The sequence below is a fragment of the Mixophyes fleayi genome, chromosome 1, assembly GCF_038048845.1.
Source record: "Mixophyes fleayi isolate aMixFle1 chromosome 1, aMixFle1.hap1, whole genome shotgun sequence".
Classification (NCBI taxonomy): Eukaryota; Metazoa; Chordata; class Amphibia; order Anura; family Limnodynastidae; genus Mixophyes; species Mixophyes fleayi.
Genome location: NC_134402.1, coordinates 433,700,488 through 433,721,856, shown reverse-complemented (window position 1 = coordinate 433,721,856; position 21,369 = coordinate 433,700,488).

Sequence of the window (21,369 nt, the reverse complement as noted above, 5' to 3'; positions counted from 1 at the left end):
TTGTAGAATCGAGACATCATGGGCATACCACCATCACACATACAAACTGGAGGCATGTTCAGCACTTCTAGCACTCTGACCCACCCTTCATGCCCTTCCTTAAGGGCATCCTTTCACTGCCACGTGCACCATCCACTGGTGCTATTCAGGGCAACATACCACCCAACTTTCCCACCCAATACTAACAAAGCTGTTCCTAGTGGGATGGCGGGACAGATCCCTAATAATGAGATTTTCCCACCTAAATCAGGTCTATTGGAAGCAATGTGCTACTAGTCCTCATATATATTACATTGGTGCCTTTCACATTGTTGTTTTTGTTGTATATTTCACTATAAAACATAGCAAGTAGTTGGAGCCTGTATGTTGACCACAAATGATTTAAGTTAAAATAATAGGTGTGTTATCCTACCATTCAAAACACAGTTTTAAAACATGTAAAAAAAAGATGCACTCTAGATTAACACTAAAATAAGTCATTGTGCTGCATAGAGGAAAAGAAAGATTTAATAAGAAAAAAAGACTTAATTTGCAAGTCAGCAGGGAAACCAAAATCTCAGCCTCTTTAAACAGGGAATTAGTTTGTTTAGCATTAGCACATTTTCTTAGCAGTCTAAAAGATGTTAATCTGCACGTCTGTTCTTGTGAGTTGTGAGGGTGTGATGTATATGTTTGCATACATTTTCATCTGTTTAAAACATTGATAATTGTGCTCACTTCAGGAGCTGCTTCTACAGAATTGATCAGCATGTGAAAAACAAATAGATGTTTATCATGGTTTAGTAGCCGCCAAAAGCCCTAATTTTTTCCTGTTCAATCCATTTTTGAAGGTGTGACAAACTTGACCATAGCTAGGATTGTGCCTCGTTTCTCACAAAAAAGATATAGGGCTAGATTTACTAAGCTGCGGGTTTGAAAAAGTGGGGATATTGCCTATAGCAACCAATCAGATTCTATCTGTCATTTTGTAGAAGGTACTAAATAAATGAAAGCTAGAATCTGATTGGTTGCTATAGGCAACATCCCTACTTTTTCAAACCTGCAGCTTAGTAAATCTAGCCCATAGATTCTGTTTGCTCTACTTATTAGCCAATGCGCCCCCCACCCCCCAATACCCCATTACAGGAGACTCATGGTCAATAAAGGTTAACTGCATTCCTTAGTAACTCCCCACCCCCCTCAGTTCTATGTACACCAATGTATGTTTTACCCCCATGCATTTATTATCTTTATATTTTGACCATGGCTTATGTTGTGGATGTATACATTAACTGCAATTCTTGTTCGCCTTACTACCAGGTCTGCGATGCTCAGCAACCCACCACCAAAGAGGTTAAACCAGAACCAATGCATTTACTAATTCCATGACTAGTGATTAGGCTCCTTTCAGGAGATCCTTTGTGTGAACTTCGGGTCTTTAGACAGAAATAGCAGGGGATATGACATAAACCCATGCAATGGCTGAGCTATGTCCCAGCCCCATAGCTAATCTAGGGAGAATGTCAGAGTTAATTACATCGCCAATGATTATACTCCTTTGCAAGAAGGATCTATTGTTGGACATCTAAAACATTGTGGAGTCACTACCGTCAGGGGGTCCCAAAAGAGAGATGCAACACCTGAGGAGTGATCCAGCCCATAGGATCAATATGTGCCAATTGGGGGAGCCAGGAAGGTAAGTCCTGTTCCATCATCTGGAATCCCAGCGGGTCTTGTGGATCTGTATGTCCACCAAAAGTGGAATGACAGTGAAGCAGGGCAACTGCCTACTGCAGGCAGCACCAGGAAAGAAGTCTCCACAGAGCTGACCAAACATGGAGCGGATACCTCGTGGGTAGTAGAATACCATTATAGTACTGCATTTGTAACCCCTTGTCTGATGTATGTCCCACCTGTCATATTATAACTATGTTAAACATTTCTTAAACCTAATGCATATTTTTATCTGGTATGACAATATGTTCCCATGTCCACTATATTGAGCGTAAATTGTCTGTGGGTGTCCCAGTATCGTGACAGTGGGAGAGTGGGGGTGGAGTGGGGCAGAAGGAGATAAAGATTATTGGCCTGAGTCATTAAGGAGAGCAAAGCATAAACAGGGACTTACTTTGCACCTGGGCAACACCATGTTGCATTGGAGGGGGGAGGTAAATTTAAAATGTGAGGACAGATTTATAGTTGGGGTAGGGCATGTCCTAGATCAAGGTTACATTTCAGTCTAAAAATAAAGTTAGCAAGTATTTGTGTGTTCGATGAATAAAACAGCCATTATTTAACTTATGTGCAAAATAATAATACCCCCTTTGCATTGTAACATGGCATGTCCCAGAGAAAATTTACTTTTTGCCTTACTTTCCTTAACGACTCAGGCCCAATGTGTTTGAACATGGGACTTTACCAAGGGAGGACATGGTGTGGGCTCTTTGGGTGTGGCCTGTCATAAGGCATGGACAATCACCCCTCTAACGCAGATACCTAGAGTTTTGCTCTGAGATTCCTTTTGCTCCTGGGAAAGTAGAATGTACAATTCTGGCAATGAAAAGGATTTTGTGTGACATGTGAGCCAGGTCACGTGATTGGAATGAGTTGGTTGAGCCGGGCCATGTTCCTGGCATATATGGATCAGAGATTCATCATCATCATCATCATCATCACTATTTATTTATATAGCGCCACTGATTCCGCAGCACTGTACAGAGAACTCATTCACATCAGTCCCTGCCCCATTGGAGCTTACAGTCTAAATTCCATAACATACACACACACACACACACACACACACACACACACACGCAGAGAGAGACTAGATTCAGTTTTGATAGCAGCCAATTAACCTACCAGTATGGTTTTTAGAGTGTGGGAGGAAACCAGAGCACCCGGTGGAAACCCACGCAGACACGAGGAGAACATACAAACTCCACACAGATAAGGCCATAGTCCGGAATTGAACTCATGACCCCAGTTCTGTGAGGCAGAAGTGCTAACCACTACGCCACCGTGCTGCCCAGAGATTATCAAGTTGATAGCAGAGATACAAGGAGAAACATGTGAGAGTCAATAAACTAGTTGTAAAAGCTGAGCTCCTGCAGAATAGAATTGCTTGAACCAGCTGCATATCGACTCTAGAACCCATTCAGTTCAAAAATGTGAGTCGAGTTTTGTGAATTTAAGAACAAGTTAAAAAGTGAGATCAATTCAAGAATGTCAAACAGGTGTGACCATGGGTCTCATTCATTAAGGGACTTAGGCAAGAATTTGAGTAAATTTTCTTACTTAAGTTTCCTGGACAAAACCATGTTGCAATGCAAGGGGTGTAAGTTAATTTATTATTTTGTACATAAGTTAAATAATGGCTGTTTTTATCTGTAGCACACAAATATCAACTTTAAATTTCAGTGTACAATAAGCTATCAAGTGTTTGGGCCTGGTTTTTAAGGAAAGTTAAGTAAAACATTTAGTAAGTAATCTCTTGGACAAAACCATGTTTTACTTACTCAATTTCTTGCCTAAGTTCCTTACTGAATCAGGCCCCATGTTTCAGTTGGGTTGCACATGATCCAGTGGTTCAAACACAGTCAAGTCAACCAGTGACGTTAATTTCATATGTGTGAACAACCTTAAACTGATTTGATCTAAAATTCTTATAATTTAATGGGTTTTAAATGGCAAACTTGGAATGCGAACAGTCGGTCAGCAAACTTTCAACACAGTAGTGTTCGAGATTCAATTATAAAAAAAGAAAGTTAAGATGTTGGTTGCAATGGGGCAATATTCTTCATGTTTCTTCATGTTAGTAAACTAATTGTCAGAAAATAATAGTCCAACAACTTAATGGTATGATCCATCGAGAAGAAAATGCATTCTGGATGGTAGTAATGTATTGGTTGACACATTACATTCATTCCTTAAAGACTTTTAACAGGTAACAGAACCCATTACCAACTTGTATTTCTGGGTGGCCAGTCATCTGCCAGTTGGGTTCATCGGTATGCCTAAAAAGTATCCAAAAGATTAGAAGAAAACATTCCAGGACAATGTACCCAATCTTTGGCCATAGACATGTGAATACTGGGCCTATTTGTCAACATTTATATAGCCAAGATTACAAACAAAATCTACTTACCTGCTTTCTTCAAGAATGGAGAACTGACTTAATTTCTAAAACCCTGTTTTCTGAGGTTTACTAGGAAAACTAGAGAAAATTCAAAGTAGACATATAGCTGCCAATTGGCTCTCCATAGTCTCCCGGGATTTGGAGATTTGTTTCAGGTTGTTCCTGGTTTTTATTATTTCTCAATAATCCATATGTTTTAATGTTAAAATGTAATGAATGTGAATGTTTAGCATAACGTGTTATTAACCTGTCCAGTGTGTGTATTGAGGGATGCAGTGATATCTTCTTGGTATTCACAACTTATAGCTTGCATAGATGCATTTGTCCAACAATAAATAAGAACCACATTTAAAATTCCCAGTACTAGCAATTCCATTAAATAACTAAACATATTAATATTGAATTAAAGACTAACATATGTATAGCTGAGATGAGAGACCATGGAATATGATACAAACATTTAAATACAAGAATCAACTCGTTAATCTCCAGGAATAGAAGTGAAATTTTAAAATATGATGTCTTGAACTAAGATGAGAAAGGAGTTAGCAACCAATCATACTTTTCATTTTGTTATCTAATTTACATAGATGGACCACATCAATATTTTGATTGGTTGTTATAGAATTGCACATTGATAACTTTCTACATAGTAAATAAACCCAATATTTCCTTATTGTATAACATTGGTTGGTTGGAAGCAGATCATCCATTAGCTACTAAGAAGCTTGGATTAGTCTAACCCATTATTTTGAACATCTCTTTATTTTTTTATTACAATACAATAAACGCAGAATACATTTAAACTTCAATGACTGTAAATTCACACTGCTACAATAGATTGTATATACAATATATGTGAGTTTTGAGTAAACAATCATTTAAAACAGCAGCGTGAAATGTTGATTTTGTGGGTCTGGTGTACTGTGTGTATGGTAGTAGAGTGCTGTGATATGGAGGGAGGGGGGACCAGGATATGGGATGGGAGCAGGTAAGGGAGAGTCCAGGGTGGGCTTTGCAGTAGTAACAAATAATTCAAGAAGTGCCAGGAAATAAGGTTTTGTGGTGGGTGTATCACTGGTCCCAGATTTTTGAAAATGACTAACTTTAATATTTTGCAGACTGGTGATATAGTCCGTTTTGGAAACAAACCAGATATGGTTTTTGACTTCCTGCTTTTGGGAGGGTATGGTTTTTCCAATTGTGAGGAACATGGTATTTCGCACCACACAATGTGCTTAAGTCATTAAGATGAGTATAACATTAAAAAAAGGAGTAAATTTGCACCATGGCAAAACCATGTTGCATTGGAGGGGGGAGATAAATTTAAAATGTGGAGTCAGATTTATAGTTGTGGTTGGGCACGTCCTAGATCAACTTTAAATTTCAGTGCAAAATAAAGCCATCAAGTATATATGTGCTACCTGAACAAGCAGCCAGTATGTTCCTAATTTGTACCCCTTGCATTGTAATATGGTTTGTCCAGAAGCAAACTTAGTCCTTTTTTTTGCTTCGCTTTCCTTAATGACTATGAATATATGTAATATTAACTTTCTCCAAAAAAATACTGCTACTATGACAGGACCACCATATCTGTTTAAAGGTGCCTATTTGACCACACTCTCTATAGTAAAATTTAGAAGAGCTTGGGTAAATTTTATGGAGTCATTCAGGGACTAGGTACCTTCTGGCGAGAACTTTTTAATGTAAGAGATCTTTTTAATGGTTACACTAATTTAACAATTATAAATTCTAGTGTAGATCATTTTCCTGGTATCTCCTTCAAGGGATGTTCCCGTGACTGTACTGCACTCTGGTACATGGGTGTCTGGTAATGACTCTTGTGGGGAAAGGAATGTGTGGTAGATGAGAAATATGGTGCCATTGTAGCTAGAGTTGTATTTGCAAGTGCGTTTGAAATTGAAGAGCTGTCTTGAGGGTTTGTCTATAAATGAAGTTTGAACTGAATGTTGTAGTTGAAGAAATTGGCAGAACTCATAAATTATGTTGTGGAAGTGCGTGATCTCCACGGCCTTCCGCTCAGAGGTCATACAAGCATTTTGCCCTGGAGGGAAAAAAAAGGTGCCCGAAATCATGGTGAGTGGTGAAGAGTGACTAGACAGGTGTCAAGAATCCCAGATATTGAGCACAAGTTTCACAGATGGGCTGGATAGTGCAGTGCTTGGTCTATGTAATTTTTTAAAACCAGGATATACATTCTAGCAAACTCTCACCAAGCAACTGATTTTCTAGATCAACCCAGCAGTTGACATGTGGTTCCATGTGCCTGACCAGAAATTGACTCAACCATGTGGCATGATAATATCTAAGGAAAAGCGGTACCTTCAAACCCCTTCCCAACCCTCCCTGAGACTGAAGCCCTGGCCAACAGTTTCCTCTTTGCTCAAGGTTTTTTATAGTTACAGATAAATTTATAGCAGGCTATTTGAAGTGTAGCAATTATCCAATCAGGTAGAGAACTTTAGGCAAACATTAATTTTTATTATGTTAATACTACTTGTCCATGATATATAGTATTTCCTCCAGTGGAGAATATCTTGTTTAGTTTTATTGGTGCAAAGTTACCTTTGTATAGCTTGTCGTATGTTTTTTGTTATTTTAACCCACATATATTTGAGTTGAGCCTGCTCTGGAAGTCAAAGTTCAATTTAAGAAGCTTCTTCAAGTGATCGGGACAGTAAAGAAGTAAAGCATGTGACTTATAGTTGTTGACCTTTTAACCCTATAATAAGTTTGACAATTCCTTGAAAAGGTTAGGGAGTGATACAAGTGGTTTAGTAAAAGAGAGAAGGATAGCATCAGTGAAAAAATGCAATTTTGTAGTCGGATTTACTGGTGGAAGTACCCAAAATGACTAGGTTGTTTTTAATTCTGCTGGTCAGGAGTGCAATGACCAGAGCAAATCTTAACAGGGAGAGTGGGCACCCCTTTCTGCTTCCATTAGCCATGCTGAAAAGACTGGAAATTAAGCCATTGATGAGGATGGTGGTGGAGGGATTGAGATATAATGCACTGATGGCTAGTAGACATTTGTCCATAAAACCAAATTGTTTGACAGTTAGAGCCATAACACATGAGACCCTGTTGAAGTTTTTTTCCAAATCCAAAGCAAGCAATACTTAGGGATTTTTATTTTTCTTAATGATACAAATTATATTAATTGTACATGTGGTATTATCAAGTGTTTGCCTGGACAAGACAAAGCCCGACTGGTCTGGGTGGTTTAAATTGGTGAGCAGTGGATTCAACCTATTGGTTAGTATTTTGTATTTGGCTGAGTTGGGATGGTAGGATGTTCCCTCCAATAGTTGAGTCCTGGAGCCTTGGAGCACTTCTGTGATTTAATTGCTTTCCCAATTTCTTCTTCAGTGATGTCACAATATAGTTTTGTGGCTGTGTAATGGTCAATCCTGGGAAGCCTGCTCAATGATAGATAATGCTTAAGAGCTGGAAGTAGATTGTCTCTTTTTTCTGAACATTGTATAGAGTCTCAAGATAGATGTTAAATATTTTGTTTATATTGAACGGGTTGGCGGTGGGGTTTTCATTGAGTCCTTTATGGACCAATATGTTTGTGAGACTCTACAGGCTTTAAGCTTATTTGCTATTAGCAAGTCCACTTTCTTGCCTTTTTTCATAAAAGCGCTGGTTAAGCCAATAAATGAAAAAAGAAAAGCGGGTTGGGAACGAATTTCCGATGTTAGAAATACCGACGGAAATATGACTGACACAAAAACACTAACAGTCAAAATCCTGACATGTAAATGTCACTGACACGGATAAACTTCTGACATTGTGATTGTCTACAGTGAAAATGCCAACAGTCACAATGCCTGCATTAAAAAGTTAATTGAAACCCATTGCCCGGGGGTGTGGGAAGAGTCCTGTGCTGTCAGCACTGGGCTGGGAGCCCCTATGGAGGGGGCCCATAGATTTTTTTTTTGCGGACTCTTGCTGACAAGCCTGGGGCTGTTTGGCGTCATAGCAGGGGGACGCCATGCTAGGAGTTCTCCGGCTATGGTGCCACCAGCCCTGGCTGGCTAAGTCTAGGGCTGGTTGAATGAGAATCAGGGGGACCCTACGCTGTTTGCCCCCTCAATTTTCCTCTTACCAGTGCGAAGCTGGCAGCACTAGGGTTAATAAGACTGGGGAATAAGGGGTACGCTTTTTTTAAAATAAATTATTTATTTATTTTTATCACTATTTACTGCCTGCGTGTCCCGCCTGAGGATCTGTTTGTACCCAGACTGGGTTGTGTCTCTGGAGCTGAACTGCTGACTACGTGGACAAAGCTGGGTGACCTGATTTATGTTCCTTTTCATGTAGAGAATGGACTGGTGCAGATGGTGATTACACTAGCAGAGGAGAGCAAATAGGAACTGGACTGCTGTACCGGACTGGAACCGGAATGCTGAACTGGACTGGAATCGGATTGATGTAACCGGAGTTCTGGAAGTGGATCACTGCAACCGGAATTCTGTAACTGGAATGGAACCAGAATGGATGGAATCAGAGTGCTGGAATCAGACTGGAGCCAAAATGCAGACTGCACTCTCAGAGCTGGATTAATAGCAAGGCAGCAAACTGCTGGGAATCAGGTTGGCACATGAAATACAACGTTGCACTGGCAACAGGTAAGGACTCCAGGAAGTCCTTTTATAGTTGTTGTTGATTCCTGATTGGAGACTGCAGTCAGCTGAGTAGAAGCAGCACTCTGAGTTGCTGAGATGAATCAGGTGACTATATCCAAGATAACAGCTCCCATGAACTGGTTCTGGAGGGAATCTGAAATAGAGACTTATCACCTGATTGGCTGAGAAGAATCATGTGGCTGAATTCAAGATGGCCACTCACATACTCTGATTCTGGATGGATCTCTGGAGTGGAGACAGACTGGACAGCATTTTACAGAGAGGTCTGAAGCCAGCAGAGCCTGAGAACCGCAGGGACAGCTTGGAAAGGCACCAAAGAGGTAAGGGACAGAACCTGAGAGCCTGGTGTGTGTCACTGTGGGTCCGGGGGCTGTGTAGCAGGGCATTTGAAGTATGTCCCCACCCACTCCCTGTATACTTGCTCCTTTGTTCTCCTGTTGTGTGTCCCTTTCTCCTTCACTGTGTGTCCCTGACCCTCTCTACCCCAGTGACCCCCACCACACCATTTCTCCCTAACTATCAGGATGTCTTGTACATGCAGGCAACAGAAGAGCATTTAATTTATTGTTGGGGTGATGGTGGAAGCTAATTATTTGATGGTGGCCACTAATTTAATAATGAGATTATAGTGGGGCCTATTAATTTAAGGTGGGGTGATGTGACTATTAATACTATTCATTTAGCACCGCAGAGCTTTGGGGGTTATTAATAATATTGTGGGTCTGAATTTGTAGAGAACAATCGCTATTTCTTAAATATGAATACTAATTATTTAATAAAGCTAAACAAGCACTGCACTCCTGGCACAACACTGTGTACATTTCAAACATGACTAATAGATGAACAATCTGTTGCTATTCTTGCATGGTCTTTAATTAGCAGAAGACCTGTAATAAAATGTAAACAAAGAGAGAAAGAGAGAACAATTAGTGTGGTGTATCAGATACCCATATATGGAGACAAATAAAACATGGAATACTTTGCAAAGTTGAATAAAGATGCTTATCTAGACTAAATTCCTTTAGAGTTTGGTATTTTCATTGGAGTTCTTTTGTTGTATAAAACTTTACGACTCCTCCTTTGTTGCAGAACAGGATAAAGTCAGACAATCCCCACTAATTACTTAATGTTTGGAAAGTAATAGGTTCATTTATTATATGTGAATTATTAATGCTGGGGCAGGTTGCAGGGAAATAGGTCTATTAATTAATTGTGAATTATTTGAATTTAATGTTGGGGTTGGTTACAGGATGGATCCTAATTAATTATGGGTGCTTTTGATCTAATGTCAGAGCTGGTTAGGGGGAGGAAGGCCTAGAGTGTTCACTGATTGCTGGACTTCATTTCACGTACTTATTCATATTCCCAAACAGGGCGTCAACATTCCAGTTTCCATAAAAGCAGCAACTGAGCTTAAGACAAATGTGCATTGCCCACGGTAAGAGATCTGTGTCCACCTAAAAATAGTGCATGCGGCATTCCCAGTATATTTAAAGGAAAGTGGTTGGAGAGCAGCGCCCTGCATGCTGTACATGCCCTTTTGTAACCTTTGCTAATTCACTGATCAGCAGAAAACAACATTTGACAGCGGTAGATAACATGTAAACAAATGCAATTGGGGCCCTTAAATTCTTTAACTTTTCACATATATGTAATAAATTTCACAAAATATAAATACCTTGTCAGACTAGAAAGTTGGAAGTAAAATGTGCAGATCCACTTTTAATATCAAAACAAAAAGATAACCAGAAATAAAAATAGAAAAGCAGGTCAGGTGGTGGCGTGGCTTACTGCCTTGGAATGGAAGTGGTAGGTAAGAGAATAAGCAGGGCGGAGGGACCATACAGACCAGGTCTAGGGGGGTTAAATTGAAATTGGAGGGTTAACGTGAAAATATGAGGCCAATGGTTTCCATACTTTTTTAAACAATTTTGTGTTTTTTTGATCAATTCTAGACATATATTCCATTTTATACATATACATATGCGATGGGGTGGCTATTTGGCAGGTGGCTGCTGAAAGCATCTGCTTAAACATCTATTTCTGGTGATTAGTGGCTGTGGGATCACAAACGGGAGGAGAAAGAACCTGGGGAGAAGGGAATGTCAAGGTGTAGCAGGATGGATGCAAAATTTCTGTGCAGTAACCAGAATGATGCTAGTTTTGCCACCATATATGGAGAAAGGGCCATCTGTTGAGCAACCTCTTCAGTATCTGCTAGGGTAAATCTTACTCAATTTTGTGGGGACTAGAGACAAGTGATACAGAAGTTTATATGCATGTTCCTTCAATTTTACACAGATGGAGCTAGAGGTATTTGTACTTATCTCTTCCCAGTCCTCGCTATCCAGAGTCTCTCCCAGATCCCATTCCCATGCACGTTCATGGGGGTCTATCATACTGGTATCTGATTCCAGTACAAAAGAAATATGAGGCCTTTAGTAGTAGCGTGACTAAGAGAGAGTCACTCTCTAACGAATTTAGTGGTAATGTTTAACAGTGAAGTGGAACTTCCAGATCTACTAATATTGTAAAAAGAATTTATTGGATATATTGAAATTATTCTTTATATCATTAAATGAAGGGAAGGAGAGGCATTCAGGAATCTAATACCTCTCTCTTTCTAGGCTTCAAGGGAGTTTAAATTACAACCTTGTGAGAATCTGCGATCATCAAAGACTGGAGTAATCGGACTGGGGGTTGGAAGTATTTTAAATGTTTTGTTTGTTATATTCGAAAGCACTAATGTGTGGGCAATAGCTGGGTGATGTAGAGCTGGTTTCGGACGGGTAGGCTGAGGGATCCAGAGGAAAGTAGATATCAAAGAAATCCCCAAACTCTCTGCCTCAATCAAAATTCAGACCTTTGCAGAGTCAGAGGTGTTCAACATCACACCCTGAGTGAGCTGGGCTGCCAGGTAATAATGATTGAAATTACGGATGCCTAGGACTCCACCTCGTGCGAATATCTGCAGAACTTGATGCCTAACTCTAGGTTGTTATTTGCCCCATATGAATTGTGTGCCATAATGTTGTAAAGATTTAAACATGTAGGGAGGGACTCTAATCATTAGGATCTGGAAAAGACACACACGTCTAGGAAGAACATTCATTTTGACATAATTGATCCATCCTATCCAAGAAATAAAATTATTTCAACTTGCCAGATCAGATTTGACCTGGGGCAGTAATAGAGGTTAATTAGTGTGAAATAGTTGGTTATATTGCTTTGTAATTTGGATGCATAGTTATTTAATTTTCTTCTTATGCAAAATTGAGCGGCCAGGTCTGCTCTAATTTTTTGATAGATGTCAAGTGTTTTATTTTTTGGAGGTTGATTTTGAATCCTGAAAGATAGCTATAAGTTTAAAGATCTTTAAGAAGCAGAGTTATTGATGAAGTATCAGACAATATCAAAAGAATGTTGTCTGCGTATAAGGAGATTTTGTACTCAGCCCTCCATACTTTCATTTCAGAAATTGCTGTATTTGAATGTCTTTTTGCAGCCAAGGTCGAGAGGGGACATCCTTGCCCCGTTCCATTTGAGATTTGAAAAGGAGATAAAGAGACTTCATTGGCCAATACCATTGCCCTTGGGGATTGGTATAGTGCCAATATACTGTTGAGGAATTTGCCCATGAACCCCATTAAACTGAGAACTATAGAAAATACATGAGATATGATCAGAATCACCATGATTAATCATTGAGTTTTAGATTCATGAATAAAGTAGATGAGATCAATGACTTGTCATGTGTTTTCCAAGGCCTAGCAGCCAGGGATAATTCCCACCTGATCTGGGTGTATTAGGGTCAAAAGCAGCGCTTTTAACAATGTTATTGAAATATTCTGTAATGACTGGTGTAGTGTAATGGACTGCAGAGAATTTGTCATAATATTGAGGAGTGAGATCATCAGGACTAGGTGTTGAAGATGATTTAAATGATTTAATCCCTTATGAGGTCTCTTCCTGTGTAATGTACGCATTCAAAAGGGAGGGATCATCTGAGAGATTGGGCAAGGGAGCGAGGATAAAATGTCAGTCTCATTCTCCAGAGATTTGTTGGAAAAGTGAGTTCCTGATAGATTATATAGATCTTTATAATAATCTTGGAATTCCTGAGAGATAAGTGTAGGGTCATATATATGGTTTGTTGGCCATGACTCTATTTAATCTCGGTGATCAGTCCAAATGCCCGTTTCTGGTGCAACTTGTTTGCAAGTATCAAATCCGTCTTATCATAGAATGTTTGTCCTAATGTTTTCAGTGTTCGCAGCCCTATGGGACAAAAGAGTGTTTAGCTGGCCTTTAAGGGCTTTGATATGAGCAATGAGGAGGGGCTTTCTTTATGCTGGGATAGCAAAAAAGGGATCTTATCTCTAAATCGAGGTAATCTATTGTGTTGAGAGCTTCTTAGCAGCTAAGGATTTACTTATTAACCTACATCTGATGGTAGCCTTATGAGTCTCCCATATTACACCTGGCACTACCTCATCCGAGGTATTAAGTTCAAAGTTTTTTGCAATTGCATCTTTGATTATCTGATTCAACAATTGAGAATCATCAAGACAGCATCGTCGAGAGTGGGGGTTAATTTAATCAGGTCAAACAGGATGTAAACACCATCCCGTGAGGGGGTGGCAGATCATCTCATTTGGGTTGTTGTGGCTGATTTACCCAAAAGTGGGTTTAAAATTGTATTAAAATCCCTGCCTAGTAGTATGTGGCCTTGCGCGACTTGCTCAATCCGCTTAAATACCCATGAAAATAAAGAACCCTGACCCTGATTGGGGGCATAAAGTGATATTAACGTAATCAGTTCAGAGCGGAGGGTGCCGATCAAGACCAAATAACGACTTTTTATGGATTAAAAATGTTACTCCCTGTTTCTTACAATCTGCAGAGGCAAAACTGGTCTGTCCACCCGGTACCTGGGCGAGGAGGGGTAGGAAAAGTGGGTAGAACCATGAGTATAGGAATCAGGAAGAGGGAAGAAAAGAGGAGGCCCATGGGCCAGAGCCTTGATAAAAAAGGGTCCGTAACAGAGTCATTGATGAAAAGCTTAATTAATGAGAGGTCGCTAAGTTAGAAGTAAGGTGGTGGGGGTATTTACTTGGGGGTAAGATGTTTCATTCCCAGGGAGGGACCTAGTATAGTGACACGGAAGTAGTGGAGTGTGAATAATGTGGAGGAAAACAGGGTAGAAGTGGGCTATGTAGAAAAGAGGAGTGAGTAGGGAAGAGAGAACATTCACGAAGGAGGACATGAGAAAGAAGGGAGGTGGAAAATAAGTATAAAAGGAAGAGAAAGGAATGTTTGAGGTAGAGATTGACAGTGACAATGGATATGGTAACAAAGCCTTATAAGAAAGAAAGAACCAGTACAGTTATATAACGACAAAGCATTCTTAATACCAGAAAGTGTCCATATCATGTACTAAACTAACATTCTAGCAAAATATGATATCATTGGAGATCGGATCTTCGAAAGAGAGTAAACAAAAATTACAATGAACAGATTAAATAAACCTTTGCAAAACATGTTTATATTTAAATTTCAAATAGGCGAATGGAAGAAAAGGTAATCTAACATGAGAAAGCTGGCTATCTCTGCCAGTCTGGTAAAGAAATAGGTTGTAGGCAGATCCTAGCTCCATTGGAACCATGAGGCCAGTGAAGATAAGAAACCATTGTCAAGATGGTAAAGGAGGAGTTGACTCTCTTGCAGTGTGATGTCCCACTGTGGTCCACTCCAGGGAAGGTGTTTTTTTTCTTCGAGATTTTCCAGAGCTATTATGAATAGGAAGTAAGTTGGGTTCCAGCAAGATATCAAGTTTCAAAAGAATTTCTTGTTCTTTTTCCATTGATTTTTCTATGTAGACAGAATTACCTGCAAAAACTTGTAGTTGGAAGGGGAATCCCCTTCTGTATTTATAATTATTTTGGCATACAGTCCTGGTTCAAGATCCCAGCATTTTTGGATTGTGGATGGTGTGAGATTCTGGAACAATTGAAGTTGCTTGAAAGTCAATTGTGTCACTGGATCTTGAAGAAGTTAAAAACTTTTTCTTGGTCCAGAAATAGTGAAGACAAACTATAATATATTGTGGCCTCTGATTAGAAGACGGTTTCTCTCTGTGTGCCCGATCCATTAAAAGTTCATTATCAGTGAGATCTGGGTGTAAATGTTTGAAAATATCTTTAAGGTAATCTGGCAGGGAGGAGACCTGAGCTTATTCCTTCTGGACCTATTCTATCGGTCTTCCCATTTTTCAATAATTGTTTCCATTTCTGAACATGTCATGAGCTCTCTTTCAAAGGTTGTTTGGGTATGGCACAATTCATCAGTTTTAGATTCAAGAGTGTTAGTCCTAGAGCCAAGAGCCACTATATTCAGTGATAGCTTATTTAAGTTCTTGTTGAAATGTAAGTTTGATATTATATGCTAGGTTCGTAATGGCCGCCTGAACAGTGGGATCAATTTCAACTTCAGTATGAGAAGGAGGGCTGGAATAGCGAGAATGATCTGATAACTGCAAAGACGATGCTAACATTTTTCGGTGAGGGGCAAATATGGGGACCAGGCGCCTGTTTTTGAAATGTTGTTCTTGGCAGACATTTACCAGAAGTGTGCCAAAGGAGAAACTGTAGTATAGAGCTTGACACTGAGAAGTAGATGCAGCATCCAGACAGCTATATCAACATATATATTATTATTAACAGCCTATACAATATATATATATATATATATATATATATATATGTGTATATCTATGTGTGTGTATATATATATAGATATATATATATATATATATATATAAACAGTGTGATTTGTTTTGTGTCCCCTCATTCTCAATGGAGTTAGCTGAATCGGTGCTTCTTTGTGTGTGAAGGGCTATAAATGCGTATGGTGATATTAACAGAACACCGGCCTTCTCATAAAGAAATGAATAGCAAATGGGGTTAACTGTCCAATGACAGGAGTGAGCAGCTAAAGATAAAGAAAGCCGCGGTACCTTAAGCTGACTAGGCCAAGAGTCATAGAGTCCTCCCCATGTCATCTCAACATTACCCAGGGAAAGCATACTTTGTGCCCTCATGCAGAGCTGGAATCTGGCTTGTCCAATAAACTGCGATAACTGTCAGCGCTCCCGCAGTTGCGGTTGTTGGAAGTCCTGGTGGCCTCAGCTATGGGGCTCTGTCCGTTGTGCGAGCTACAATGGTCTTGGTTCCCGGTGAAAGGAGAGGACCTGGGATCAATTTTACAGCCAAAGTGTTGTTCCTGCAGGTGGGAATCGATTGTCTGCTCTGACGGAGGCTCATTATAAATTCGTTGGGATGGAGCACAAGTAGGATGCAGTCGCCCTCTTAAGTAGCCTGATCATGCTCATAATATAATGCCTTTTTAATAAAATGATTGATCTAAAAAATGGGCAGATTAGATGGGACAAATGTTTTTTATCTGACTTCAAATTCTATGTTTCTTTGTTTAAGTGCTTTTCAATTGACCACAAAATTATTGTTTTGTATCTTGATACTCTACGTGTTACTTGCTAGGAACTGCAACTTAAAGATTTCAAGTCATAATATAATTCTCAATTTATATGACCTGATCTAAATGATATTTAACTACTGACATTCCTAGAAAAGCATTTCAGATATCTTAGAGCTTGATCTGGATCATATGTATTCATTCTTTTAACCGAGATATTTGATTTATTTCTATGACACATATTTCATACTTGAATATATTAAGAACATAGGATCAGTGCCAGATCATAGACAAGATGTTAAATTCTCTAGTAGCAAAATAAAAAAAATGGTAGGATAGATATAACAAAGGAATAGCTTATTAACAAATAAAAACAATGTATTAAAACAGCACAAATAAAATTGTAATAGCATAGTCACTGTTGCCGCCTGCTTAGTTCACTCAACCCCTTCTGGAGTTGGACAATGGAGCACCTGCAGCCATACCTATGGCACAGGCAGACCTTTGTAGCTCTGTAGGCTGTGTTCAATAATGTAACGAGGAGAAGGACCTCCATGGTGCTTGTCAGGGTCTGGAGCTCAACTCTGGCAAAGCTGCTCGCCCCTCGTGTTTGCAAGTGAATGGGACCTTTCAACATTCTCCTTACTGATTGGCTCTCAGGCCATGTGTTGGGTCGTAGATACATAAGACCCAGATCATTTCTATACAATATCTAAAATGTCGGATTTCCTTACCCCTGTCCTCAATGGAGTATCTGTCATTTGATCACAATAGTGGGTAGTACCCACTCAATTAGGGGCATTACAATGCCTGGATGTTCAAACACAACTAATGGAGAATAAGCTTCTGCAGACACTATATAAAGCTGAAGACACAATGATAATTCACTCCCATTTTTGTGATCCAGGCTGTATGTACTTACACACATGCTGTATATATATATATATATATATATATATATATATATATATATTTGGTATTATCTGGTATAACATCTGATTTGATGAAGAGAACAGAAAAAAAAGAAAATGTGCATATATTGGGCACTCAATGGCTTATTTTTAACTTTCTTTATAATAAGATGTGCATTACGCTTTATTGATATGCATCAAAAGTGGAGAATTACTAAGTCTTATCTCCATATAACTCTAAACAAGCAAAATATTAAAAAAGTAAAAGAATTTGCAAACACTATTAGATGATTATAATACATTTCTGTTAAACAGGCAGATTTACTACCCAACCACCTCACTACTCACTTTAATATAGGCATTCATTATTTAATCTTCATTCATCATCATTCCACCTTATATTATAATGTTTAAAGTGAAACACATTGATTATAAATACTTTGCTTACAATAAAGTTGTTCATCAGCTGTGTGTGTGCTATTATTGTTATTGTGTCCTAATAAAATAGCAAATAGGTTTTGCCATAAGGAATGAACTCATATAAGATTTTATGAGTTTTTACATCCACACAATTGTCATTCCCTTCAGAGCTTAAACAATATTAAATCCTTGTTTTTATAGTTCTAAATATTATGTTGTAAAGGGATAATAAATGTTACTTTCAATTATATATTATCTGTATGCTGCAGTTTACCCATATTGTAATGGGTGTTGGAGTCAGTCTGACTTAATAAATTGTAGCTCATATATAAATATTCCTTTTTGGTTAGAAGTTAATCATGACTTATATAGCCAGTTGCTTTGCTGCCCTATTCCTAATGATTTGCAGCTTATTGTATTGTGGTCTTATAATCTAGCCATATAAAGATATCTTAATTTCAAATTAATTTCCAGTATTATTATTGAAAGGTAACTTCCTATATAGTTGTGTCTGATATTATCCACTTACAGTTAATATTCTTCGAAATCTAGTAATATAATTATCATAAACCACAACCTTAGATAATTGCCATGTCTAATAGATATTTCACTGAGCTCTATCCCAGTGATGAGAGACTGCAACTAAACCGTGGCTAGCTAATCTGTTTGGGAAAGACCATAGATTTCTTTGAGTGGATTCCTAAATAAGCCTAGACCTAAAGACACACACATTGCCTAAAACATTCTGTGGTTTGGTAATTATTATCCCCCAAAATATCTGGCATAATAGCCGGCTTGACAGGGGTTCAAATGTATAGAGATTTGCTTATGTATATATATATATATTTAGCTAAACTGGCGCGTTTCTCTAGGTGCATTATCAAGATAAGCTGATGGAACGAATTGAGAAGCTTTTTAAGGTCTTAAGCCCGCCCTCCTTAATTCAATATTCACCTCTCCTTAAGGACGTTTGTTAGCAACTGTCTCCTTATTGGTTAATACAATGCTGGGGCTGTGATCTCCTGTATTGATAAGTATAATGTTGATTTGAAGGGCTGCGTTTTCAGCCTATCCTGTGACATGTCCCACCTGAAGGTCTCCTTAATTGGTTGGAATTCCTATGTTTCCCATGCTTCCATTTTTAGACAGCGTGTATCATTTGCTGTCATATTTTGAAACAATCTAAGAACATATTGCGATTCAGTTATTAACAGAGCTTAAGTTTTATAAAGTGACCATGAATTCTGCAATTGTATATTCCCGATCAGTCATTTTAATAGTTATTCAATATACCTTACATATCCTGATGAGAGAGACTGTCATAACAAAATTGAATATCAATTATAATCTAACTGATTAAATTAGTACATAAGTGGGTGCATAGTAATACAAATTTAAATTTCTCCCCCAAAAAATTAAAAGTATATTTAAAGACACTGAATAATAATTGTTCATTATTCAAATGTAAATTGTAATTGGGAGTGAATGGGTAATTATTGATTATGAGGGCATGATTTATTGAAAGTGAGTGATGTAACTATCTAGCGAACATGATTATTATGAAATAATTAAATAAACTGAAAATAGAAATAGGTTAAAAAATATAGTGAAAAATGTATTTAAGAGCCCTGAAGAAGCATTATGAGGCAATTATGATTGATGTTGATAAGAGCACTGAATGTGACATAATGAGGTAAGTATTATTTCCCAAAGGGGATTGGAGTGAAAGACATAATTGATTGTGTCACCAATCGCTAGATATATATCGTATATCATAATTGATATTATTGATATTCATTTATAAAAAAGTGGTATAATTATTGTGGTCATTAATACCATAAGATGTCAGACTTCCCATTAGGAAAATATTCGCCGTCTCTCTCTTTAAAAGTTCCTGTTGGAGGTTACCTCCTCTAATGCCCATATTGACCTGTTCCATAGCATAGGCCTGCAGACGTTTGGGCTCACCATTATGATGTTGAAGAAAATGTCTAGCAACTGCAGTAAGTTGCTTAAAGTTGTTCTCTCTTTCAGCGTTCTTTATGTTACTCAAATGTTCTACAATGCGTTTTTAAAGGATCTGCTTGTCATGCCAATATAATTAAGTTTGCACTGACATGCTTAGCAATATATAACTCTCAGGGAATCACAATTAAGGAATTCTTTGATGGTCCATTTGTTTGAGTATTTATCGTGAGTATTTACTTAATTTGTATAATATATTGACAACGACAGCATCTATAAAATTCAGTTTGTCTGTTGTTGGTAATAGTTTTTTCTGGGGATAGAAAACTGTGCACTAAATGGTAATTTAAGTTATTCACTTTCCTCCAGGTTATGGAGATTATTTTTTCCAGTACATTCCTCAAATCTTCATTCATAAGCAGGATATTCTAGCGTTTCTCACAATATCCTGCCATTCTGAGCAGTACCCAGCATTCGCACCTTAGAGTCTCTCAACTCAGGTTGTGGTGGGGGGTAAATGAGAGTTTCTTTGTTTCCTTTGTTGATGGCCTCATTCTCAGAGCAATTACGTTGCATTCGAAATGACTCACCCTTTGGGATTCCTTTGATAACAGGTGGGAAATGTAAGCTAGTGAAGTGTAATAAGCTGTTGGTAGCTGCATTTTTACCATAGAGATCTGTAATTTTCCTTCCATAGTTTTAGAAATCGTATCCAAGAAATTGATTTTATTATCATGGATTTCAGATGTTAAATTTAAATTTATATGATTGATGTTTAAAATCTCCGTAAATTCAGGAAAATTAATTTCATCGCCTTCTCATAATATCAAGATATTGTCTATATATCTCAGCCATCCATTAATATGGCTGGTATAGTTTTCATTTCTTTCATGAAACAAAAGCTCTCTCTCCCACCATCCCAGAAATAGGTTGGCGTATGTCAGGGCACAAAATGTGCCCATTGCCGTTCCTCTAATTTGTAGGAGTAAATTTTTCTTCAAAAACAAAATATTTTTTGTCAAGACAAATTTGAGCAGTTTTGTTAGAAAACCACTCATATCTGTTTTGCACGCCATGTCCAAAAAATAACAAACCGCTCCTATACCTTATTCATGTAAAATATTTGTGTATATTGATTTGACATTGTAGGATGCTAGTTATGTTGTTGGGGTGACTTGAATTTTCGCCAAAACGTCAAGAGTGTCTCTGACATAACAATTCAGAGTTGTTACATATTGACGTAGACAAAAATCTAGATACCTGGATCTAGATTCGCATTTTCCGTGTGGCTGCCCATCCCTGAAACAATCAGCCTCCCAGGTGGATTTAATTAATTTTTATGAATTTTGGGTAACATTGTTATCTTAGGACTTGTAACCTTAATAAAATCATAGTCAGTCTTAGATATTACCCCTGTGTGTAAGGTATTATCAATCAAATCATTATACTGCGATAAGAAGTTAGATATATGGTTGAAAATTAAACGTTTGTAGCATTTCGTGTTGTTTAACTGTCGATAGATTTCCATCAGGTATAGTGAGCATGGCCCGAGTTCAATGTTACCTCCCTTATCTTAGGGTTTCACAATTGCATCATTCCACCCCTGGATTTCTTGCTATGTTTTTGTTTCTTCTCGGTTCAAATTACTCTTCAAGTAATTTCGATGTTTAGATTGTAAATAAAGGTTGTGCAATTGTTCCTCATTATGACTACTAAAAAAAATTTAGGCGTAATTTTCTGTAAAAAAGTCTTTCTCCCATTAGAACCTATCCAAAGATTTGGTTGGGGAGAATGA